The sequence below is a fragment of the Pseudophryne corroboree genome, chromosome 9 (assembly GCF_028390025.1).
Source record: "Pseudophryne corroboree isolate aPseCor3 chromosome 9, aPseCor3.hap2, whole genome shotgun sequence".
Classification (NCBI taxonomy): domain Eukaryota; kingdom Metazoa; phylum Chordata; class Amphibia; order Anura; family Myobatrachidae; genus Pseudophryne; species Pseudophryne corroboree.
In genome coordinates, this window is record NC_086452.1 from 381,481,474 (window position 1) to 381,509,032 (window position 27,559).

A 27,559-nucleotide genomic window follows, 5' to 3' on the forward strand; every position below is an offset into this window, starting at 1 on the left:
ACAGCTTAAATCATAGAATTTGGGGGTCATTTTGATCCCATAGTATTATTAACCTCAATAACCATAATTTACACTCATTTCCAGTCTATTCTGAACACCTCACAATATTATTTTTAGTCCTAAAATTTGCACCGAGGTCACTGGATGGCTAATCTAAGCGACCCTAGTGGCCGACACAAACACCTGGCCCATCTAGGAGTGGCACTGCAGTGTCACGCAGGATGGCCCTTCAAAAAAATACTCCCCAATGTTAGGGTCTCCTGCCCTGTGCTGCCACGTCGTCATGGCAACCGGGAGACAAGTGCTAGCGGAGTAACCTGAGCGCAGCTGATACTCCGGTTCGGGTCTTTTGCTGTGCAGTGGTTACAGGCTCTGTGCACGGCAGGGGATCCGGTGCTGGTTTTTGTGCTCACAGTCTGTGAGGTCTGAGTGGGGCGTGGACAGCACCTGCTATATAAGGCCTCTTCTCAGGTTAAGCAGATGCTGCTGAATCTTTGTTGGTTAGTCAGTTCCTGAAAGTTAGCCAGTACTGTGTAGCTTTGTATTTGTTGTTGCTTACTGCAAATAGGCCTGGGGATTTGGTACTACACTCTGCCAATCCAGACCTAGCAGTAAGACTGGAGTCAGTCGTTTAACTTGCTGGGGTTCTTTTGCTACTCTGTGAACTTAGCAAGTTTGCGGCTGTATTCTCAGATTTGCCTGCCTAAATCCTGTCTCACTGTGCAAGGTGTTCAGGTGTCAGTTTAGTGGCAGTAAGCTGAACCTGTGCACTGCAAGTGAGGATTAGGATTGTGGAGACTCTCCTTGTGTCTATCATTCCATCTCTGACCAAGGAGTTTACTGCCACACCCGTTGGTAACCCTTTAGGGTTTTGCTGTTGCCCTTAGCAACAGCATTTCGGGTTCTCTACGTATTAAAACACAACATCTTGCTTTTTCCATCTGAGCATTACTAATACTAGGGAGACACCCAGTTTCTTAGCCTCTGGGCTTCTCTGTTCACTTTGTGTTTATTTTGTTACCCTATCACCTTCTGTGTACGTAATGTCATATTCCCCAGTCTGTCTGTAAGTTCATTTGTTTTGCATCCCTATCCGTTCAGACACCAGTACATTCCTGCAGGCACTGGTGTGCATAACAGTTCAAACACCAGTACATTCCTGCAGGCACTGGTGTGCATAACAGTTCAGACACCAGTACATTCCTGCAGGCACTGGTGTGCATAACATATTCAGCAGCCCAATACTCCTGTTGAAATTTTGTGGGAATATGGAGCATACCCCTCAAAATACGTTGCAACAGGTGGTCAATCAGGTGCAGGTCCTGACTCGACAATTTAATGATTTGTCCATTAAAATGCACACCTCCCAGGCCGCTGGCGGAGCTCCCGCAGCAGCAGCACCTTCAGGGGTTAAGGAGCCGAAAGTAAATCTCCCGGATCGTTTTTCTGGAGATCGCTCGCAGTTCTTTTGTTTCAAGGAGAGCTGCAAGCTATACTTCCGGCTTAGGCCTCAGTCTTCTGGGTCGGAGATTCAGTGGGTGGGCATAGTGATTTCCTTGCTACAAGGAGACCCACAGGTCTGGGCATATGGGTTGCAGCCTGACTGTCCGTCGCTTAAAAGTGTTGATGCTTTTTTTACAGCACTGGGCATGTTGTATGATGACCCTGACAAGACGGCCTCAGCCGAGGCTCAGATTTCGATCCTTAAGCAAGGGCGAAGGCCAGTTGAGGTTTACTGTACGGAGTTTCGGAGGTTGGCCCATGATACCCAGTGGAATGACCCAGCCCTGAGACACCAGTACCGAAGAGGTCTTTCTAACCAGATAAAAGACCAACTGGTACAATATCCCTTGCCTGATAGCTTGGATCAGCTCATGCAGTTATCCATCCGGGTGGATAGACGACTGAGAGAGCGTAGGCTTGAAAGGGAGACCGAGGTTTCCTTCTTTCCCAAGGGAACCTCAGACTCTGAGGAATTTTCCGAGGAGCCTATGCAGATTGGGGCTACCCGCCTCTCCTCGCGTGAGAAGACGCGGAGGAGACAGCAGGGGTTGTGTTTGTACTGTGGGAATAAAGGTCATGTGGTAGTATCATGCCCAGAAAAGCCGGAAAACTTCAGGGCCTGAGGGTGATGGGAAATATCCTGTCAGGCCAGAAGTCAGAATTTCCCAAGAAGACTTTTATCATTCCGGTGACCTTGAAGATCCTCGGTCAAACTGTCAAGACTGAGGCCTTTGTGGACAGTGGGGCCGACGGGGTTTTTATGGACCGCCAATTCGCCCTGAAACACTCTGTTCCCTTAGTACCCTTGGCATCGGAAATTGAGATTTGTGGGTTAAACGGGGAACCATTATTCCAAGGTAAAATTACCTCTTGCACTAGCCAGATTTCTTTGTTTATTGGAGCCACACACTCTGAAAAATTGTCCTTTTATGTGACTGTCTGTACTTTTGCCCCATTGGTGTTGGGGTTACCCTGGTTAAGGGCCCACAATCCTCAATTTGACTGGGTCTCTGGGGAGATTCTTAGTTGGGGTACTGATTGTTTCAGGAGTTGCTTGAGCCTTCCAGTCAGGCTCTCGCAGCTAAGTTTGCCAGGATTGCCAGGGTGTTATGCAGATTTTGCGGACGTGTTCTCCAAAAAAGTTGCAGAGGTACTAACTCCCCATCGCCCCTATGACTGTGCCATTGATTTGTTGCCAAATGCTAAGCTTCCCAAGAGCAGGTTGTACTCCTTGTCACGTCCTGAGACTCAGGCTATGGCAGAGTACATTCAGGAGAACTTGGCTAAGGGATTTATCAGACCTTCACAGTCTCCAGTTGGGTCGCCGTCGGGGTTCTTCTTCGTGGGTAAAAAGGACGGTTCGTTGCGACCCTGCATCGACTTAAGGGAATTGAACCGTATCACGATTAAAAACTCATACCCACTGCCTCTCATTTCGGTCTTGTTTGACCAGCTTCGTACTGCCACCATTTTTTCTAAGATTGACCTACGCGGTGCGTACAATCTGATCCGAATAAGAGAGGGGGATGAATGGAAGACTGCCTTTAATACCCACTCAGGGCATTATGAATATTTGGTGATGCCTTTTGGGCTCTGTAATGCCCCGGCAGTCTTCCAGGATTTCATGAATGATGTACTCAGGGAATATTTGGATAGATTCTTAGTTGTATACTTAGATGACATCCTAATCTTCTCCCATTCCCTGGAGGAACAACGGAAGCATGTACGCTTAGTCCTCCAGAAACTCAGAGACCACCGGCTTGGGGCGAAGCTGGAGAAGTGCGAATTTGAAGTTCAGCAAATCGCATTTCTAGGATATATTATCTCCCCAGAAGGTTTCCAAATGGAGGGTTCCAAGGTACAGGCAGTCCTGGATTGGGTGCAGCCCACTAGTTTGAAGGCGCTTCAGCGTTTCCTGGGCTTTGCGAATTTTTATAGACGATTTATCGCTGGATTTTCGTCTATAGTGGCGCCCTTGGTGGCACTCACTAAGAAAGGGGCGGATGTTGCTCACTGGTCTTGTGAGGCCAAAGCGGCTTTTGCCCGTCTCAAAAGGGCATTTGTCTCGGCCAAGGTGCTGCGACACCCAGATCCAGAGCGTCCTTTTGTGGTGGAGGTGGATGCCTCTGAGATGGGTATTGGGGCAGTGCTCTCTCAGATGGGAGTGTCTGATAATCGCCTTCATCCCTGTGCTTACTTTTCCCGTAAATTTTCGCCTGCCGAGATGAATTATGACGTGGGTAACCGGGAATTGTTGGCTATTAAGGATGCACTCGAGGAGTGGAGACACTGGCTTGAGGGGGCTAAGTTTGTGGTCTCAATTCTCACCGACCATAAGAATCTGGCATATTTAGAGTCAGCGAAGCGTCTCAATGCCAGGCAGGCACGATGGGCTTTGTTTTTTGCTCGCTTTAATTTTTTGATAACATATCGCCCTGGGTCAAAAAACATCAAGGCTGATGCGCTCTCGCGGAGTTTTGCTCCAATCCAGGAGACCACCGAGGAGCCATTGCCCATTGTGTCCCCATCATGTATTAAAGTGGGCATTACCCAGGACCTCTTATCATTAGTCCTTAGAGCACAGGAGCAGGCTCCTCCAGACCTTCCGGTAGGTCTTTTGTTTGTGCCTCCTAGGTTAAGACAGCGAGTGTTCCTGGAATTCCATGCCAAGAAGTCGGCAGGTCACCCGGGTATTGCCAGAACTCGGGAGTTGCTATCTAGGGCGGTGTGGTGGCCCTCGGTGGCTAAGGATGTGGATCAGTGGGTTCGGGCATGTGACATCTGTGCCCGAAATAAGACTCCTAGAGGGGTTCCTGTTGGCCCATTACATCCACTCTCTATCCCATCTAAGCCATGGACCCACATTTCAATGGATTTTGTGGTGGACTTGCCCAAATCCTCGGGGATGACAGCCATCTGGGTTGTCGTTGACAGGTTTTCGAAGATGGCGCACTTCGTTCCACTGGTTGGGCTGCCATCGGCCAGACGCCTGTCTGAATTATTTATGCTGCATGTTGTGCGTCTCCACGGGTTGCCACTTGATGTGGTCTCTGACCGCGGATCCCAGTTTGTGGCCAAATTCTGGAGGGCATTTTGTTCCGATCTCCAGATTTCTGTCAGCTTGTCGTCAGACTACCATCCGCAGTCTAATGGGCAGACTGAAAGGGTGAACCAGTCCTTGGAGCAGTTCCTCAGGTGTTATGTCTCCAAGTGTCAGACTGACTGGGTTGCTCATCTGTCCATGGCGGAGTTTGCCTATAACAACGCGGCTCACTCTGCTACAGGGATCTCTCCCTTCCTTTGTGTGTATGGGCATCATCCTAAGGCCAATTCTTTTGACCCCCTGGACTCCACGCCTGGTGGTTCCTCTGTGGTTTCGGTCCTTAGAGGTATTTGGAGGAAAGTGAAGAAAGCCCTTGTGTCTGTGTCATTAGTGACCAAAAGGGTTTTTGATAAGCGGAAAAGACCCTGCAGCTTCAAATTAGGAGACTTCGTCTGGTTGTCTACCAAGAATTTGAAGTTGAGACAGCCATCTCATAAGTTAGGCTCCCGGTTCATCGGCCCTTATAAGATCACCAGGGTTATCAATCCGGTGGCATTTCAGTTAGATCTGCCCCGTTCTTTGGGTATCAATAAAACATTTAATTGTTCCCTTTTAAAACGGGCGATTAGTAATCCTTCTTCCAGTGGAAGACCTTCCCCTCTTCTGATACGTGGCCAGAGGGAGTTTGTTGTTGAAAGGATTCTTGACTCCAAGATGGTTCGGGGTCGGCTGTCATTTTTGGTGCACTGGAAGGGGTATGGCCCGGAGGAGCGGTCGTGGGTGCGCAGTTATGATCTTCATGCCCCCAGACTGATACGCTCTTTCTTCTCGCAGTTCCCCGATAAACCCGGTGGTAGGGGTTCTTTGACCCCTCGTCAGAGGGGGGGTACTGTTAGGGTCTCCTGCCCTGTGCTGTCACGTCGTCATGGCAACCGGGAGACAAGTGCTAGCGGAGTAACCTGAGCGCAGCTGATACTCCGGTTCGGGTCTTTTGCTGTGCAGTGGTTACAGGCTTTGTGCACGGCAGGGGATCCGGTGCTGGTTTTTGTGCTCACAGTCTGTGAGGTCTGAGTGGGGCGTGGACAGCACCTGCTATATAAGGCCTCTTCTCAGGTTAAGCAGATGCTGCTGAATCTTTGTTGGTTAGTCAGTTCCTGAAAGTTAGCCAGTACTGTGTAGCTTTGTATTTGTTGTTGCTTACTGCAAATAGGCCTGGGGATTTGGTACTACACTCTGCCAATCCAGACCTAGCAGTAAGACTGGAGTCAGTCGTTTAACTTGCTGGGGTTCTTTTGCTACTCTGTGAACTTAGCAAGTTTGCGGCTGTATTCTCAGATTTGCCTGCCTAAATCCTGTCTCACTGTGCAAGGAGTTCAGGTGTCAGTTTAGTGGCAGTAAACTGAACCTGTGCACTGCAAGTGAGGATTAGGATTGTGGAGACTCTCCTTGTGTCTATCATTCCATCTCTGACCAAGGAGTTTACTGCCACACCCGTTGGTAACCCTTTAGGGTTTTGCTGTTGCCCTTAGCAACAGCATTTCGGGTTCTCTACGTATTAAAACACAACATCTTGCTTTTTCCATCTGAGCATTACTAATACTAGGGAGACACCCAGTTTCTTAGCCTCTGGGCTTCTCTGTTCACTTTGTGTTTATTTTGTTACCCTATCACCTTCTGTGTACGTAATGTCATATTCCCCAGTCTGTCTGTAAGTTCATTTGTTTTGCATCCCTATCCATTCAGACACCAGTACATTCCTGCAGGCACTGGTGTGCATAACAGTTCAAACACCAGTACATTCCTGCAGGCACTGGTGTGCATAACAGTTCAGACACCAGTACATTCCTGCAGGCACTGGTGTGCATAACACCCAAACAGCACATGACGCAAAGAAAAAAAGAGGCGCAATGAGGTAGCTGTGTGACTAAGCTAAGCGACCCTAGTGGCCGACACAAACACCTGGCCCATCTAGGAGTGGCACTGCAGTGTCACGCAGGATGGCCCTTCAAAAAAAATACTCCCCAAACAGCACATGACACAAAGAAAAATGAAAGAAAAAAGAGGTGCAAGATGGAATTGTCCTTGGGCCCTCCTACCCACCCTTATGTTGTATAAGCAGGACATGCACACTTTAACGAACCCATCATTTCAGCGACAGGGTCTGCCACACGACTGTGACTGAAATGACTGGTTGGTTTGGGCCCCCACCAAAAAAGAAGCAATCAATCTCTCCTTGCACAAACTGGCTCTACAGAGGCAAGATGTCCACCTCATCATCATCGTCCAATTCATCACCCCTTTCACTGTGTACATCCCCCTCCTCACAGATTATTAATTCGTCCCCACTGGAATCCACCATCTCAGGTCCCCGTGTACTTTCTGGAGGCAATTGCTGCTGGTGAATGTCTCCATGGAGGAATTGATTATAATTAATTTTAATGAACATCATCTTCTCCACATTTTCTGGAAGTAACCTCGTACGCCGATTGCTGACAAGGTGAGCGGCGGCACTAAACACTCTTTCGGAGTACACACTGGAGGGAGGGCAACTTAGGTAGAATAAAGCCAGTTTGTGCAAGGGCCTCCAAATTGCCTCTTTTTCCTGCCAGTATACGTACGGACTGTCTGACGTGCCTACTTGGATGCGGTCACTCATATAATCCTCCACCATTCTTTCAATGGTGAGAGAATCATATGCAGTGACAGTAGACGACATGTCAGTAATCGTTGGCAGGTCCTTCAGTCCGGACCAGATGTCAGCATCAGCAGTAGCTCCAGACTGCCCTGCATCACCGCCAGCGGGTGGGCTCGGAATTCGTAGCCTTTTCCTCGCACCCCCAGTTGCGGGAGAATGTGAAGGAGGAGATGTTGACGGGTCGCGTTCCGCTTGACTTGACAATTTTCTCACCAGCAGGTCTTTGAACCTCTGCAGACTTGTGTCTGCCGGAAAGAGAGATACAACGTAGGTTTTAAATCTAGGATCGAGCACGGTGGCCAAAATGTAGTGCTCTGATTTCAACAGATTGACCACACGTGAATCCTGGTTAAGCGAATGAAGGGCTCCATCCACAAGTCCCACATGCCTAGCGGAATCGCACTGTTTTAGCTCCTCCTTCAATGCCTCCAGCTTCTTCTGCAAAAGCCTGATGAGGGGAATGACCTGACTCAGGCTGGCAGTGTCTGAACTGACTTCACGTGTGGCAAGTTCAAAAGGTTGCAGAACCTTGCACAACGTTGAAATCATTCTCCACTGCGCTTGAGACAGGTGCATTCCACCTCCTTTGCCTATATCGTGGTCAGATATATAGGCTTGAATGGCCTTTTGCTGCTCCTCCATCCTCTGAAGCATATAGAGGGTTGAATTCCACCTCGTTACCACCTCTTGCTTCAGATGATGGCAGGGCAGGTTCAGGTGTTTTTGGTGGTGCTCCAGTCTTTTGTACGCGGTGCCTGTACGCCGAAAGTGGCCCGCAATTCTTCTGGCCACCGACAGCATCTCTTGCACGCCCCTGTCGTTTTTTAAATAATTCTGCACCACCAAATTCAAGGTATGTGCAAAACATGGGACGTGCTGGAATTTGCCCAGATGTAATGCACGCACAATATTGCTGGCGTTGTCCGATGCCACAAATCACCAGGAGAGTCCAATTGGGGTAAGCCATTCTGCGATGATCTTCCTCAGTTGCCGTAAGTGGTTTTCAGCTGTGTGCGTATTCTGGAAAGCGGTGATACAAAGCGTAGCCTGCCTAGGAACGAGTTGGCATTTGCGAGATGCTGCTACTGGTGCCGCCGCTGCTGTTCTTGCAGCGGGAGGCAATACATCTACCCAGTGGGCTGTCACAGTCATGTAGTCCTGAGTCTGCCCTGCTCCACTTGTCCACATGTCCGTGGTTAAGTGGACATTGGGTACAACTGCATTTTTTAGGACACTGGTGACTCTTTTTCTGACGTCCGTGTACATTTTAGGTATCGCCTGCCTAGAGAAGTGGAACCTAGATGGTATTTGGTAACGGGGGCACACTACCTCAAGCAATTGTCTAGTTCCCCGTGAACTAACGGCGGATACCGGACGCACGTCTAACACCAACATAGTTGTCAAGGCCTCAGTTATCCGCTTTGCAACAGGATGACTGCTGTGATATTTCATCTTCCTCGCAAAGCACTGTTGGACAGTCAATTGCTTACTGGAAGTAGTACAAGTGGTCTTCCGACTTCCCCTCTGGGATGACGATCGACTCCCAGCAGCAACAACAGCAGTGCCAGCTGCAGTAGGCGTTACACTCAAGGATGCATCGGAGGAATCCCAGGCAGGAGAGGACTCGTCAGACTTGCCAGTGACATCGCCTGCAGGACTATTGGCTTTCCTGGGTAAGGAGGAAATTGACACTGAGGGAGTTGGTGGTGTGGTTTGCGCGAGCTTGGTTACAAGAGGAAGGGATTTACTGGTCAGTGGACTGCCTCCGCTGTTGCCCAAAGTTTTTTAACTTGTCAGTGACTTATTATGAATGCGCTGCAGGTGATGTATAAGGGAGGATGTTCCGAGGTGGTTAACATCCTTACCCCTACTTATTACAGCTTGACAAAGGCAACACACGGCTTGACACCAGTTGTCCGCATTTCTGTTGAAATAATTCCACACTGAAGAGCTGATTTTTTTGGTATTTTGACCAGGCATCTCAATGGCCATATTCCTCCCACAGACAACAGGTGTCTCCCCGGGTGCCTGACTTAAACAAAACACCTCACCATCAGAATCCTCCTTGTCCATTTCCTCCCCAGCGCCAGCAACACCCATATCCTCATCCTGGTGTACTTCAACACTGACATCTTCAATTTGACTATCAGGAACTGGACTGCGGGTGCTCCTTCCAGCACTTGCAGGGGGCGTGCAAATGGTGGAAGGCGCAAGCTCTTCCCGTCCAGTGTTGGGAAGGTCAGGCATCGCAACCGACCCAATTGGACTCTCCTTTGGGATTTGGGATTTCGAAGAACGCACAGTTCTTTGCTGTGCTTTTGCCAGCTTAAGTCTTTTTTTTTTTCTAGCGAGAGGATGAGTGCTTCCATCCTCATGTGAAGCTGAACCACTAGCCATGAACATAGGCCAGGGCCTCAGCCGTTCCTTGCCACTCCGTGTCATAAATGGCATATTGGCAAGTTTACGCTTCTCCTCAGACGCTTTTAATTTTGATTTTTGGGTCATTTTACTGATCTTTGTGTTTTGGATTTTACATGCTCTGTACTATGACATTGGGCATCGGCCTTGGCAGACGACGTTGATGGCATTTCATCGTCTCGGCCATGACTAGTGGCAGCAGCTTCAGCACGAGGTGGAAGTGGATCTTGATCTTTCCCTATTTTTTTAACCTCCACATTTTTGTTCTCCATATTTTAATGCGCACAACTAAAAGCCACCACAGGTATACAATGTAGATGGATGGATAGTATAGTATTATATTACTTATGGACGACGAGTGCACTGACGACACAGAGGTAGGTACAGCCGTGGCCTACCGTACTGCTTATATATATATAATATACTGTATAACTGACCTGGTGGACACTGTCAGCAGACTGCTAAACTAGTATGAAGAAAAAAAAAGCCACCACAGGTATACAATGTAGATGGATGGATAGTATAGTATTTTATTACTTATGGACGACGAGTGCACTGACGACACAGAGGTAGGTACAGCCGTGGCCTACCATACTGCTTATATATATATAATATACTGTATAATATAATAACGGACCTGGTGGACACTGTCAGCAGACTGCTAAACTAGTATGAAGAAAAAAAAAGCCACCACAGGTATACAATGTAGATGGATGGATAGTATAGTATTATATTACTTATGGACGACGAGTGCACTGACGACACAGAGGTAGGTACAGCCGTGGCCTACCGTACTGCTTATATATACTGTATAATATACTGTATAACGGACCTGGTGGACACTGTCAGCAGACTGCTAAACTAGTATGAAGAAAAAAAAAGCCACCACAGGTATACAATGTAGATGGATGGATAGTATAGTATTATATTACTTATGGACGACGAGTGCACTGACGACACAGAGGTAGGTACAGCCGTGGCCTACCGTACTGCTTATATATATAATATACTGTATAACTGACCTGGTGGACACTGTCAGCAGACTGCTAAACTAGTATGAAGAAAAAAAAAACCACCACAGGTATACAATGTAGATGGATGGATAGTATAGTATTATATTACTTATGGACGATGAGTGCACTGACGACACAGAGGTAGGTACAGCCGTGGCCTACCGTACTGCTTATATATATAATATACTGTATAACGGACCTGGTGGACACTGTCAGCAGACTGCTAAACTAGTATGAAGAAAAAAAAAGCCACCACAGGTATACAATGTAGATGGATGGATAGTATAGTATTATATTACTTATGGACGACGAGTGCACTGACGACACAGAGGTAGGTACAGCCGTGGCCTACCGTACTGCTTATATATATATAATATACTGTATAACGGACCTGGTGGACACTGTCAGCAGACTGCTAAACTAGTATGAAGAAAAAAAAAGCCACCACAGGTATACAATGTAGATGGATGGATAGTATAGTATTATATTACTTATGGACGACGAGTGCACTGACGACACAGAGGTAGGTACAGCCGTGGCCTACCGTACTGCTTATATATATAATATACTGTATAACGGACCTGGTGGACACTGTCAGCAGACTACTAAACTAGTATGAAGGGAAAAAAAAGCCACCACAGGTATACAATGTAGATGGATGGATAGTATAGTATTATATTACTTATGGACGACGAGTGCACTGACGACACAGAGGTAGGTACAGCCGTGGCCTACCGTACTGCTTATATATATAATATACTGTATAACGGACCTGGTGGACACTGTCAGCAGACTGCTAAACTAGTATGAAGAAAAAAAAGCCACCACAGGTATACAATGTAGATGGATGGATAGTATAGTATTATATTACTTATGGACGACGAGTGCACTGACGACACAGAGGTAGGTACAGCCGTGGCCTACCGTACTGCTTATATATATATAATATACTGTATAATATAATAACGGACCTGGTGGACACTGTCAGCAGACTGCTAAACTAGTATGAAGGGAAAAAAAGCCACCACAGGTATACAATGTAGATGGATGGATAGTATATTATTATATTACTTATGGACGACGAGTGCACTGACGACACAGAGGTAGGTACAGCCGTGGCCTACCGTACTGCTTATATATACTGTATAATATACTGTATAACGGACCTGGTGGACACTGTCAGCAGACTGCTAAACTAGTATGAAGAAAAAAAAAGCCACCACAGGTATACAATGTAGATGGATGGATAGTATAGTATTATATTACTTATGGACGACGAGTGCACTGACGACACAGAGGTAGGTACAGCCGTGGCCTACCGTACTGCTTATATATATAATATACTGTATAACTGACCTGGTGGACACTGTCAGCAGACTGCTAAACTAGTATGAAGAAAAAAAAAACCACCACAGGTATACAATGTAGATGGATGGATAGTATAGTATTATATTACTTATGGACGATGAGTGCACTGACGACACAGAGGTAGGTACAGCCGTGGCCTACCGTACTGCTTATATATATAATATACTGTATAATATAATAACGGACCTGGTGGACACTGTCAGCAGACTGATAAACTAGTATGAAGAAAAAAAAAGCCACCACAGGTATACAATGTAGATGGATGGATAGTATATTATTATATTACTTATGGACGACGAGTGCACTGACGACACAGAGGTAGGTACAGCCGTGGCCTACTGTACTGCTTATATATATAATATACTGTATAACGGACCTGGTGGACACTGTCAGCAGACTGCTAAACTAGTATGAAGAAAAAAAAGCCACCACAGGTATACAATGTAGATGGATGGATAGTATAGTATTATATTACTTATGGACGACGAGTGCACTGACGACACAGAGGTAGGTACAGCCGTGGCCTACCGTACTGCTTATATATATATATAATATACTGTATAATATAATAACGGACCTGGTGGACACTGTCAGCAGACTGCTAAACTAGTATGAAGAAAAAAAAAGCCACCACAGGTATACAATGTAGATGGATGGATAGTATATTATTATATTACTTATGGACGACGAGTGCACTGACGACACAGAGGTAGGTACAGCCGTGGCCTACCGTACTGCTTATATATACTGTATAATATACTGTATAACGGACCTGGTGGACACTGTCAGCAGACTGCTAAACTAGTATGAAGAAAAAAAAAGCCACCACAGGTATACAATGTAGATGGATGGATAGTATAGTATTATATTACTTATGGACGACGAGTGCACTGACGACACAGAGGTAGGTACAGCCGTGGCCTACCGTACTGCTTATATATATAATATACTGTATAACGGACCTGGTGGACACTGTCAGCAGACTGCTAAACTAGTATGAAGAAAAAAAAACCCACCACAGGTATACAATGTAGATGGATGGATAGTATAGTATTATATTACTTATGGACGATGAGTGCACTGACGACACAGAGGTAGGTACAGCCGTGGCCTACCGTACTGCTTATATATATAATATACTGTATAATATAATAACGGACCTGGTGGACACTGTCAGCAGACTGATAAACTAGTATGAAGAAAAAAAAAGCCACCACAGGTATACAATGTAGATGGATGGATAGTATATTATTATATTACTTATGGACGACGAGTGCACTGACGACACAGAGGTAGGTACAGCCGTGGCCTACCGTACTGCTTATATATATAATATACTGTATAACGGACCTGGTGGACACTGTCAGCAGACTGCTAAGCTAGTATGAAGAAAAAAAAGCCACCACAGGTAAACAATGTAGATGGATGGATAGTATAGTATTATATTACTTATGGACGACGAGTGCACTGACGACACAGAGGTAGGTACAGCCGTGGCCTACCGTACTGCTTATATATATATAATATACTGTATAATATAATAACGGACCTGGTGGACACTGTCAGCAGACTGCTAAACTAGTATGAAGAAAAAAAAAGCCACCACAGGTATACAATGTAGATGGATGGATAGTATATTATTATATTACTTATGGACGACGAGTGCACTGACGACACAGAGGTAGGTACAGCCGTGGCCTACCGTACTGCTTATATATACTGTATAATATACTGTATAACGGACCTGGTGGACACTGTCAGCAGACTGCTAAACTAGTATGAAGAAAAAAAAAGCCACCACAGGTATACAATGTAGATGGATGGATAGTATAGTATTATATTACTTATGGACGACGAGTGCACTGACGACACAGAGGTAGGTACAGCCGTGGCCTACCGTACTGCTTATATATATATATATATATATATAATATACTGTATAATATAATAACGGACCTGGTGGACACTGTCAGCAGACTGCTAAACTAGTATGAAGGAAAAAAAAGCCACCACAGGTATACAATGTAGATGGATGGATAGTATAGTATTATATTACTTATGGACGACGAGTGCACTGACGACACAGAGGTAGGTACAGCCGTGGCCTACCGTTCTGCTTATATATATAATATACTGTATAACTGACCTGGTGGACACTGTCAGCAGACTGCTAAACTAGTATGAAGAAAAAAAAAACCACCACAGGTATACAATGTAGATGGATGGATAGTATAGTATTATATTACTTATGGACGATGAGTGCACTGACGACACAGAGGTAGGTACAGCCGTGGCCTACCGTACTGCTTATATATATAATATACTGTATAATATAATAACGGACCTGGTGGACACTGTCAGCAGACTGATAAACTAGTATGAAGAAAAAAAAAGCCACCACAGGTATACAATGTAGATGGATGGATAGTATATTATTATATTACTTATGGACGACGAGTGCACTGACGACACAGAGGTAGGTACAGCCGTGGCCTACTGTACTGCTTATATATATAATATACTGTATAATAATAATAATAACGGACCTGGTGGACACTGTCAGCAGACTGCTAAACTAGTATGAAGAAAAAAAAGCCACCACAGGTATACAATGTAGATGGATGGATAGTATAGTATTATATTACTTATGGACGACGAGTGCACTGACGACACAGAGGTAGGTACAGCCGTGGCCTACCGTACTGCTTATATATATATATAATATACTGTATAATATAATAACGGACCTGGTGGACACTGTCAGCAGACTGCTAAACTAGTATGAAGAAAAAAAAAGCCACCACAGGTATACAATGTAGATGGATGGATAGTATATTATTATATTACTTATGGACGACGAGTGCACTGATGACACAGAGGTAGGTACAGCCGTGGCCTACCGTACTGCTTATATATACTGTATAATATACTGTATAACGGACCTGGTGGACACTGTCAGCAGACTGCTAAACTAGTATGAAGGAAAAAAAAGCCACCACAGGTATACAATGTAGATGGATGGATAGTATAGTATTATATTACTTATGGACGACGAGTGCACTGACGACACAGAGGTAGGTACAGCCGTGGCCTACCGTACTGCTTATATATATAATATACTGTATAACGGACCTGGTGGACACTGTCAGCAGACTGCTAAACTAGTATGAAGAAAAAAAAACCCACCACAGGTATACAATGTAGATGGATGGATAGTATAGTATTATATTACTTATGGACGATGAGTGCACTGACGACACAGAGGTAGGTACAGCCGTGGCCTACCGTACTGCTTATATATATAATATACTGTATAATATAATAACGGACCTGGTGGACACTGTCAGCAGACTGATAAACTAGTATGAAGAAAAAAAAAGCCACCACAGGTATACAATGTAGATGGATGGATAGTATATTATTATATTACTTATGGACGACGAGTGCACTGACGACACAGAGGTAGGTACAGCCGTGGCCTACCGTACTGCTTATATATATAATATACTGTATAACGGACCTGGTGGACACTGTCAGCAGACTGCTAAGCTAGTATGAAGAAAAAAAAGCCACCACAGGTAAACAATGTAGATGGATGGATAGTATAGTATTATATTACTTATGGACGACGAGTGCACTGACGACACAGAGGTAGGTACAGCCGTGGCCTACCGTACTGTTTATATATATATAATATACTGTATAATATAATAACGGACCTGGTGGACACTGTCAGCAGACTGCTAAACTAGTATGAAGAAAAAAAAAGCCACCACAGGTATACAATGTAGATGGATGGATAGTATATTATTATATTACTTATGGACGACGAGTGCACTGACGACACAGAGGTAGGTACAGCCGTGGCCTACCGTACTGCTTATATATACTGTATAATATACTGTATAACGGACCTGGTGGACACTGTCAGCAGACTGCTAAACTAGTATGAAGAAAAAAAAAGCCACCACAGGTATACAATGTAGATGGATGGATAGTATAGTATTATATTACTTATGGACGACGAGTGCACTGACGACACAGAGGTAGGTACAGCCGTGGCCTACCGTACTGCTTATATATATATATATATATATATATATATAATATACTGTATAATATAATAACGGACCTGGTGGACACTGTCAGCAGACTGCTAAACTAGTATGAAGGAAAAAAAAGCCACCACAGGTATACAATGTAGATGGATGGATAGTATAGTATTATATTACTTATGGACGACGAGTGCACTGACGACACAGAGGTAGGTACAGCCGTGGCCTACCGTACTGCTTATATATATAATATACTGTATAACGGACCTGGTGGACACTGTCAGCAGACTGCTAAACTAGTATGAAGAAAAAATAAGCCACCACAGGTATACAATGTAGATGGATGGATAGTATAGTATTATATTACTTATGGACGACAAGTGCACTGACGACACAGAGGTAGGTACAGCCGTGGCCTACCGTACTGCTTATATATATAATATACTGTATAACGGACCTGGTGGACACTGTCAGCAGACTGCTAAACTAGTATGAAGAAAAAAAAAGCCACCACAGGTATACAATGTAGATGGATGGATAGTATAGTATTATATTACTTATGGACGACGAGTGCACTGACGACACAGAGGTAGGTACAGCCGTGGCCTACCGTACTGCTTATATATATAATATACTGTATAACGGACCTGGTGGACACTGTCAGCAGACTACTAAACTAGTATGAAGAAAAAAAAAAAGCCACCACAGGTATACAATGTAGATGGATGGATAGTATATTATTATATTACTTATGGACGACGAGTGCACTGACGACACAGAGGTAGGTACAGCCGTGGCCTACCGTACTGCTTATATATATAATATACTGTATAACGGACCTGGTGGACACTGTCAGCAGACTGCTAAACTAGTATGAAGAAAAAAAAGCCACCACAGGTATACAATGTAGATGGATGGATAGTATAGTATTATGGCCCTCATTCTGAGTTGATCGCAGCAGCAAGAAAGTTAGCAATTGGGCAAAACCATGTGCACTGCAGGAGGGGTAGATATAACATGTGTAGAGAGAGTTAGATTTGGGTGGGGTGTGTTCAATCTGCAATCTAATTTGCAGTGTAAAAATAAAGCAGCCAGTATTTACCCTGCACAGAAACAAAATAACCCACCCAAATCTAACTCTCTCTGCACATGTTATATCTGCACCCCCCTGCAGTGCACATGGTTTTGCCCAATTGCTAACAAACTTGCTGCTGCGATCAACTCAGAATGAGGGCCTATATTACTTATGGACGACGAGTGCACTGACGACACAGAGGTAGGTACAGCCGTGGCCTACCGTACTGCTTATATATATATAATATACTGTATAATATAATAACGGACCTGGTGGACACTGTCAGCAGACTGCTAAACTAGTATGAAGAAAAAAAAAGCCACCACAGGTATACAATGTAGATGGATGGATAGTATATTATTATATTACTTATGGACGACGAGTGCACTGACGACACAGAGGTAGGTACAGCCGTGGCCTACCGTACTGCTTATATATACTGTATAATATACTGTATAACGGACCTGGTGGACACTGTCAGCAGACTGCTAAACTAGTATGAAGAAAAAAAAAGCCACCACAGGTATACAATGTAGATGGACGGATAGTATAGTATTATATTACTTATGGACGACGAGTGCACTGACGACACAGAGGTAGGTACAGCCGTGGCCTACCGTACTGCTTATATATATAATATACTGTATAACGGACCTGGTGGACACTGTCAGCAGACTGCTAAACTAGTATGAAGAAAAAAAAAGCCACCACAGGTATACAATGTAGATGGATGGATAGTATAGTATTATATTACTTATGGACGATGAGTGCACTGACGACACAGAGGTAGGTACAGCCGTGGCCTACCGTACTGCTTATATATATATAATATACTGTATAATATAATAACGGACCTGGTGGACACTGTCAGCAGACTGATAAACTAGTATGAAGAAAAAAAAAAGCCACCACAGGTATACAATGTAGATGGATGGATAGTATATTATTATATTACTTATGGACGACGAGTGCACTGACGACACAGAGGTAGGTACAGCCGTGGCCTACCGTACTGCTTATATATATAATATACTGTATAACGGACCTGGTGGACACTGTCAGCAGACTGCTAAACTAGTATGAAGAAAAAAAAGCCACCACAGGTATACAATGTAGATGGATGGATAGTATAGTATTATATTACTTATGGACGACGAGTGCACTGACGACACAGAGGTAGGTACAGCCGTGGCCTACCGTACTGCTTATATATATATAAGATACTGTATAATATAATAACGGACCTGGTGGACACTGTCAGCAGACTGCTAAACTAGTATGAAGAAAAAAAAAGCCACCACAGGTATACAATGTAGATGGATGGATAGTATATTATTATATTACTTATGGACGACGAGTGCACTGACGACACAGAGGTAGGTACAGCCGTGGCCTACCGTACTGCTTATATATACTGTATAATATACTGTATAACGGACCTGGTGGACACTGTCAGCAGACTGCTAAACTAGTATGAAGAAAAAAAAAGCCACCACAGGTATACAATGTAGATGGATGGATAGTATAGTATTATATTACTTATGGACGACGAGTGCACTGACGACACAGAGGTAGGTACAGCCGTGGCCTACCGTACTGCTTATATATATATATATATATATATATAATATACTGTATAATATAATAACGGACCTGGTGGACACTGTCAGCAGACTGCTAAACTAGTATGAAGAAAAAAAAAGCCACCACAGGTATACAATGTAGATGGATGGATAGTATAGTATTATATTACTTATGGACGACGAGTGCACTGACGACACAGAGGTAGGTACAGCCGTGGCCTACCGTACTGCTTATATATATAATATACTGTATAACGGACCTAGTGGACACTGTCAGCAGACTGCTAAACTAGTATGAAGAAAAAAAAAGCCACCACAGGTATACAATGTAGATGGATGGATAGTATAGTATTATATTACTTATGGACGACGAGTGCACTGACGACACAGAGGTAGGTACAGCCGTGGCCTACCGTACTGCTTATATATATAATATACTGTATAATATAATAACGGACCTGGTGGACACTGTCAGCAGACTGCTAAACTAGTATGAAGAAAAAAAAAGCCACCACAGGTATACAATGTAGATGGATGGATAGTATAGTATTATATTACTTATGGACGACGAGTGCACTGACGACACAGAGGTAGGTACAGCCGTGGCCTACCGTACTGCTAGATATATATAAAATAAATATAATATACTGTATAATAAATAATAACGGACCTGGTGGACACTGTCAGCAGACTGCTAAACTAGTATGAAGAAAAAAAAAGCCACCACAGACAGGAGTGTTTTTCAGGCAGACAAACGTATACTGGACTGGTGGTCACTGTCAGCAAAACTGTGCACTGTACTCCTGCTATAACTGCTCCCCAGTCCCCACAATTAGGCAGTGTGAGCAGTGCACTCAGCACAGATATATCATGCAGCAGTGCAGCACACTGAGTGAGCACAGATATGGTGGAGCGTTTTTTTCAGGCAGAGAAACAAACAAAGGATTAAACTCACTGGTGGTATAATCAAAACCCTGCACTGTACTCCCTAACAGCTGCTCCCCGTCCCCAATCCTCCCCACAATTATAAGTAAGTCACTCAGTCTTTATACTCAGTCTTTTTCTACTATAACGGAGAGGACGCCAGCCACGTCCTCTCCCTATCAATCTCAATGCACGTGTGAAAATGGCGGCGACGCGCGGCTCCTTATATAGAATCTGAATCTCGCGAGAATCCGACAGCGGGATGATGACGTTCGGGCGCGCTCGGGTTAACCGAGCAAGGCGGGAGGATCCGAGTCGCTCGGACCCGTGAAAAAAAAGGTGAAGTTCGGGCGGGTTCGGATCCCGAAGATCCGAACCCGCTCATCACTACCCGAACTTCACCCTTTTTGCACGGGTCCGAGGCAGACTCGGATCCTCCCGCCTTGCTTGGTTAACCCGAGCGCGCCCGAACGTCATCATCCCGCTGTCGGATTCTCGCGAGATTCGGATTCTATATAAGGAGCCGCGCGTCGCCGCCATTTTTCACTCGTGCATTGGAAATGATAGTGAGAGGACGTGGCTGGCGTCCTCTCACTTTGTTTCAGGGGGCTGCAGTACAAATATCTTTATTCTGGGGACCAGCAGTATTATATAGGAGGAGTACAGTGCAGAGTTTTGCTGACCAGTGACCACCAGTATTATACGTTGTCTGCCTGAAAAACGCTCCATATCTGTGCTCAGTGTGCTGCATATATCTGTGCTCACACTGCTTTATTGTGGGGACTGGGGACCAGCAGTATTATATAGGAGGAGTACAGTGCAGAGTTTTGCTGACCAGTGACCACCAGTATTATACGTTGTCTGCCTGAAAAACGCTCCATATCTGTGCTCAGTGTGCTGCATATATCTGTGCTCACACTGCTTTATTGTGGGGACTGGGGACCAGCAGTATTATATAGGAGGAGTACAGTGCAGAGTTTTGCTGACCAGTGACCACCAGTATACGTTGTCTGCCTGAAAAACGCTCCATATCTGTGCTCAGTGTGCTGCATATATCTGTGCTCACACTGCTTTATTGTGGGGACTGAGGACCAGCAGTATTATATAGGAGGAGTACAGTGCAGAGTTTTGCTGACCAGTGACCACCAGTATTATACGTTCTCTGCCTGAAATATGCTCCATATCTGTGCTGCATTGTAGTATAAAGTAGGAGTACAGTGCATAATTTTGCTGACCACCAGTATATAATATATAGGAGTACGGTACAGAAGGCCACTGCTCTACCTACCTCTGTGTCGTCAAGTATACTATCCATCCATACCTGTGGTGCATTTCAGTTTTGCACAGTTTGCTGACCACCAGTATATAATATATAGCAGTATGGTACAGTAGGCCACTGCTCTACCTACCTCTGTGTCGTCAAGTATACTATCCATCCATACCTGTGGTGCATTTCAGTTTTGCACAGTTTGCTGACCACCAGTATATAATATATAGCAGTACGGTACAGTAGGCCACTGCTCTACCTACCTCTGTGTCAAGTATACTATCCATCCATACCTGTGGTGCATTTCAGTTTTGCACAGTTTGCTGACCACCAGTATATAATATATAGCAGTACGGTACAGGAGACAACTGCTCTACCTACCTCTGTGTCGTCAAGTATACTATCCATCCATACCTGTGGTGCATTTCAGTTTTGCACAGTTTGCTGACCACCAGTATATAATATATAGCAGTACGGTACAGTAGGCCACTGCTCTACCTACCTCTTTGTCGTCAAGTATACTATCCATCCATACCTGTGGTGCATTTCAGTTGTGCGCAGTATATATAGTAGTAGGCCATTGCTATTGATACTGGCATATAATTCCACACATTAAAAAATGGAGAACAAAAATGTGGAGGGTAAAATAGGGAAAGATCAAGATCCACTTCCACCTTGTGCTGAAGCTGCTGCCACTAGTCATGGCCGAGACGATGAAATGCCATCAACGTCATCTGCCAAGGCCGATGCCCAATGTCATAGTAGAGAGCATGTAAAATCCAAAACACAAAAGTTCAGTAAAATGACCCAAAAATCAAAATTAAAAGCGTCTGAAGAGAAGCGTAAACTTGCCAATATGCCATTTACGACACGAAGTGGCAAGGAACGGCTGAGGCCCTGGTCTATGTTCATGGCTAGTGGTTCAGCTTCACATGAGGATGGAAGCACTCATCCTCTCGCTAGAAAAATGAAAAGACTTAAGCTGGCAAAAGCACAGCAAAGAACTGTGCGTTCTTCTAAATCACAAATCCCCAAGGAGAGTCCAATTGTGTTGGTTGCGATGCCTGACCTTCCCAACACTGGACGGGAAGAGGTGGCGCCTTCCACCATTTGCACGCCCCCTGCAAGTGCTGGAAGGAGCACCGGCAGTCCAGTTCCTGATAGTCAAATTGAAGATGTCACTGTTGAAGTACACCAGGATGAGGATATGGGTGTTGCTGGCGCTGAGGAGGAAATTGACAAGGAGGATTCTGATGGTGAGGTGGTTTGTTTAAGTCAGGCACCCGGGGAGACACCTGTAGTCCGTGGGACGAATATGGCCATTGACATGCCTGGTCAAATCACAAAAAAAATCACCTCTTCGGTGTGGAATTATTTTAACACAAATGCGGACAACAGGTGTCAAGCCGTGTGTTGCCTTTGTCAAGCTGTAATAAGTAGGGGTAAGGACGTTAACCACCTCGGAACATCCTCCCCTATACGTCACCTGCAGCGCATTCATCATAAGTCAGTGACAAGTTCAAAAACTTTGGATGACAGCGGAAGCAGTCCACTGACCACTAAATCCCTTCCTCTTGGAGTCGATCGTCATCCCAGAGGGGAAGTCGGAAGACCACTTGTACTACTTCCAGTAAGCAATTGACTGTCCAACAGTCCTTTGCGAGGAAGATGAAATATCACAGCAGTCATCCTGCTGCAAAGCGGATAACTCAGGCCTTGGCAGCCTGGGCGGTGAGAAACGTGTTTCCGTTATCCACCGTTAATTCACAGGCAACTACAGACTTGATTGAGTTACTGTGTCCACAGTACCAAATACCATTTAGGTTCCATTTCTCTAGGCAGGCGATACCGAAAATGTACACAGACCTCAGAAAAAGAGTCACATGTGTCCTAAAAAATGCAGTTGTACCCAATGTCCACTTAACCACGGACATGTGGACAAGTGGAGCAGGGCAGACTCAGGACTATATGACTGTGACAGCCCACTGGGTAGATGTATTGCCTCCCGCAGCAAGAACAGCAGCGGCGGCACCAGTAGCAGCATCTCGCAAACGCCAACTCGTTCCTAGGCAGGCTACGCTTTGTATCACCGCTTTCCAGAAGAGGCACACAGCTGACAACCTCTTACGGAAACTGAGGAACATCATCGCAGAATGGCTTACCCCAATTGGACTCTCCTGGGGATTTGTGATATCAGACAACGCCACCAATATTGTGCGTGCATTACATGTGGGCAAATTCCAGCACGTCCCATGTTTTGCACATACATTGAATTTGGTGGTGCAGAATTTTTTTTAAAAATGACAGGGGCGTGCAAGAGATGCTGTCGGTGGCCCGAAGAATTGCGGGCCACTTTCGGCATTCAGCCACCGCGTGCCGAAGACTGGAGCACCAGCAAACACTCCTGAACCTGCCCCGCCATCAGCTGATGCAAGAGGTGGTAACGAGGTGGAATTCAACCCTCTATATGCTTCAGAGGATGGAGGAGCAGCAAAAGGCCATTCAAGCCTATACATCTACCTACGATATAGGCAAAGGAGGGGGAATGCACCTGACTCAAGCGCAGTGGAGAATGATTTCAACGTTGTGCAAGGTTCTGCAACCCTTCAAACTTGCCACACGTGAAGTCAGTTCAGACACTTCCAGCCTGAGTCAGGTCATTCCCCTCATCAGGCTTTTGCAGAAGAAGCTGGAGAGATTGAAGGAGGAGTTAAAACGGAGCGATTTCACTAGGCATGTGGGACTTGTGGATGGAGCCCTTCATTCGCTTAGCCAGGATTCACGGGTGGTCAATCTGTTGAAATCAGAGCACTACATTTTGGCCACTGTGCTCGATCCTAGGTTTAAAGCCTACGTTGTATATCTCTTTCCGGCAGACAGAAGTCTGCAGATGTTCAAAGACCTGCTGGTGAGACACTTGTCAAGTCAAGCGGAACGTGACCCGCCAACAGCTCCTCCTTCACATTCTCCTGCAACTGGGGCTGTGAGGAAAAGGCTAAGAATTCCGAGCCCACCTGCTGGCGGTAATGCAGGGCAGTCTGGAGCGAGTGCTGACATCTGGTCCGGACTGAAGGACCTGCCAACGATTACTGTCATGACATCTACTGTCACTGCATATGATTCTGCCACCATTGAAAGAATGGTGGAGGATTATATGAGTGACCGCATCCAAGTAGGCACGTCAGACAGTCCATACGTATACTGGCAGGAAAAAGAGGCAATTTAGAGGCCCTTTGCACAAACTGGCTTTATTTTACCTAAGTTGCCCACCCTCCAGTGTGTACTCCGAAAGAGTGTTTCTGCTGCGGGGTACACTGGGCTCTACAAGGAGAGACATTGGGGTGTAGAGTAGGATCTTGATCCGAAGCACCAACAGGCTCAAAAGCTATGACCTTCTTCCCAAGATGCATAGCGCCGCCTCCTATATCACCCCGCCTCCGTGCACAGGAGCTCAGTTTGTAGTTGGTGCTTGCAGTGCAAGCATGTAAACAGGAAGAGCTGCTCACAGCAGCTCTATAAAAGCTTTTTCTGAGGAAAAAAGAAGACTACAAGGGCTGCAGCAGAGGCACAGATTGTGCTGGATGTCAGTAGACATTGCCTGCTGCAGCTCCATCTCTCCCCCAGCGGCGCTGTACACTCCCGAGCCCTGGTTGCCGGGTACCTACAGCGAAGGCTTCGGTTTTCTTCACGTTAGACACACACGGCGGGGGCTCTCCAGGATCGCGTGGCCGCGCTTCGGGAGTTGGTAAGTGGGTCCCGCTTACGGGACCTGGTCTTTATCGCGATCCGGCATGGTCAGTGGGAGGCGGGCCGCGTGCACTGGCGGTGGACACTGTGGCAGTACAGGCGATCCCACTAGATCACCAGGGCATGGGCGCAGGTCAGGTTTTCTCTCTAAACAATTTTTATATCGCCCACAGTACCCGGTGGTTTTGCCAGCAGAGGGGATAAGGCTTAGACCTGAAGCCCCTCCCCCAGCCCCAGGGCGCCATTTCCAGCAAGTGTTCCCGCCCTGGAGCTGCATTTCTGTCTTTTCCTCACTCCCTGTCAGTGTCTGCGGTGCCATTATTCCGCCTGGTAGTCAGTGCTGTGACTTTACAAGACATAAGTATTCTACCTGCCTTTTTTAGTCAGTGTTAGTTAAGAAAGAGTGCATTTAGTCAGGGTTTCCTAGTACAATTACCCTGTGATATACATCCAGTTCTTACTGTGTACTGTTATATCTATTGTTATATAGCTGGGTAAGCTAGTCCAGTGCAGTATTATTGTCAGTAATAACCTCTGCATTGTACAAACTGTGACTTTCTGTGTGTGCATTTGATAGCTGAGTGGTGTCCATTTCTTGTCTTTCACTCAACCTGCTATCCCTATATTCTATAACCTGAGGGGGCTTAGTGCGTCAGGTGTTATCTAATATAGGATTTTCACAAAGATATACTGTATTACGTATTTTTCTCTGTGATTTAGTCACCATATCTCTCCTTTATCTCTGCTAGTGCTGACTACACTGCGCAGGGGTTTAGGGATATAGTGCTGCTGATAATTGTACTGTGTTACCTCATACTGCAAGTTATATATCATGTCTGCTTCTGAGGGTAACGGTTCTGGGGCGGAACACACTGCCAGTGTTGCTGAAGCCACAGGCACATATGAGGAGAATATAGCAGCTGTGGGTTCTGGTTCTGGGGGCTCCATACCCCCAGTGGGACTGTGGCAACGGAGGCACATACTGACCCACCGTGGGCCACTTTTTCCACGCTTCTGCATACACTAGTTCATAAACTAACACCCCCTATGGCAGAGATTTTCAACCTTTAGCAACTCGCGGCACACTGAACAAGATTTAAACATTGCCAAGGCACACTCAAATATAATGGTGATGCATGGTGCAGTTGCGTGTCCTAGGATGTCATGTCACAGTTTCTCCATAGGTAACGCCTGAGCCACATCTGAGAAAGCCAGAAGAGCCCAACACAACCTGGGCCCAAAATTAGAACTGGCTCTGCAACCACTAAACCCACTAGTATTGATCGTTCCAGTAGCGGCAGCACACTGGCGAACCTGGCTCTGCTTCTATGGCGGCACACCTGGAGACTGCTCAGGGCACACTAGTGTGCTACGGCACAGTGGTTGAAAAACACTGCCCTATGGGACCCCCAATGTCGGTACAACCGTATGTGGTCCCTGCAGCTAACCCGCTGTGGGCGGACGATTTATCCATTCAATTAAAGAAGTTGAACCAGTCCTTGACTACTAAAAAGTCTGACCAACGCTCGCCTAAGTCCAAGAGGTCCTCTAAGCGAGCACTTGTTTCCTCACAATCCACTGCTGTCACTGACACCTGGTCTAATGAAGACGGCACTTACACTAACCCCACAGGTTCTGACTTGGATACGGCTGATGGGGAGGGTAGTTCACATGTGGATGTTCCTGATCTTTTGGAGGCTATTAAGTTAATTCTGCAGATTACGGATGATCCCGAGCCATCCGTCCCTCCTAAGAAACCAGATAGGTTCAAGCGTCAGAAGGTGGTTAAACAAGTTTTACCTCACTCTGATCGCCTAGTGGATATACGTCAGGAACCCTGGGAAAACCCGAGTACGAAGTTTGTGCCTCAAAAGAAGATGCTGGCTCGCTATCCCCTCGCGCCAGAGCTGTCTAAGAATTGGGAAACGCCTCCTCCAGTGGATTCACGTGTGGCTAGGATGGTGGTTTCCTCAGCTCTACCTGTCACTACCGTCACGTCTCTAAAAGAGCCTACAGATAAACGTGTGGAGGGTTGTCTGAAAGCGATTTACACCCTCATGGGTGCTGCACAAAGGCCCACTATTGCAGCTACATGGGCTGCAGAGGCTAGTGAAGCATGGGCCTTGGAGTTAGAAGCTGAAATCTTCTCTGACCATGCTAGACAATGCTTGTCATATATTGTCAGCTTCTCAAAATATTTAAGAGGCGGCTTCTGATGCCGGTATCCTAGCAGCCAAGGCCTCTACTACGTCAGTTCTGGCTCGCCGGATATTGTGGCGGAGATCCTGGTCTGTGGATCTGGACTCTAGAAAAACCTTGGAGGTACTCCCTTTCAAGGGAGATATTCTGTTTGGGGAGGACTTAAATAAGATAGTGGCTGACTTGGCTACTGCCAAAACTGCCTGTCTGCCTAATACCGTTCCTTCTGTGTCGAAGGCTAAAGGTACGTCCTTTCGCCCCTTTCGTCCTCCAGGTAAAGCAAAAGGTCAGGCGTACCATAAGCAGGCCCGCGCTTCCAAACCTGGTAAGCCAAAGCCCAAAAGAGCCTGGGCTGCCTGTCAGCCAGCTGCCAAGACCGATAAGCCTGCCGCATGACGGGGCGGGCCTTCCCCTGGGGATCCCAGGGTGGGGTGCCGGCTTTTAGGGTATACCCAGGAATGGTTGAAGACCACTTCATATGCCTGGGTACGGGAAGTCGTCACTCGAGGTTACGCCATAGCCTTCAAAAACCGACCCCTTCATCGATTTTGCAAGACAGGCGTCACTTTGGACCAGACAAAGGCAAAAACTCTACACTCGATGGTACAGACCCTCCTGGATACAGGAGTCGTAGTACGGGTGCCCCTTGCTCAGAGGGGCCGGGGGTAC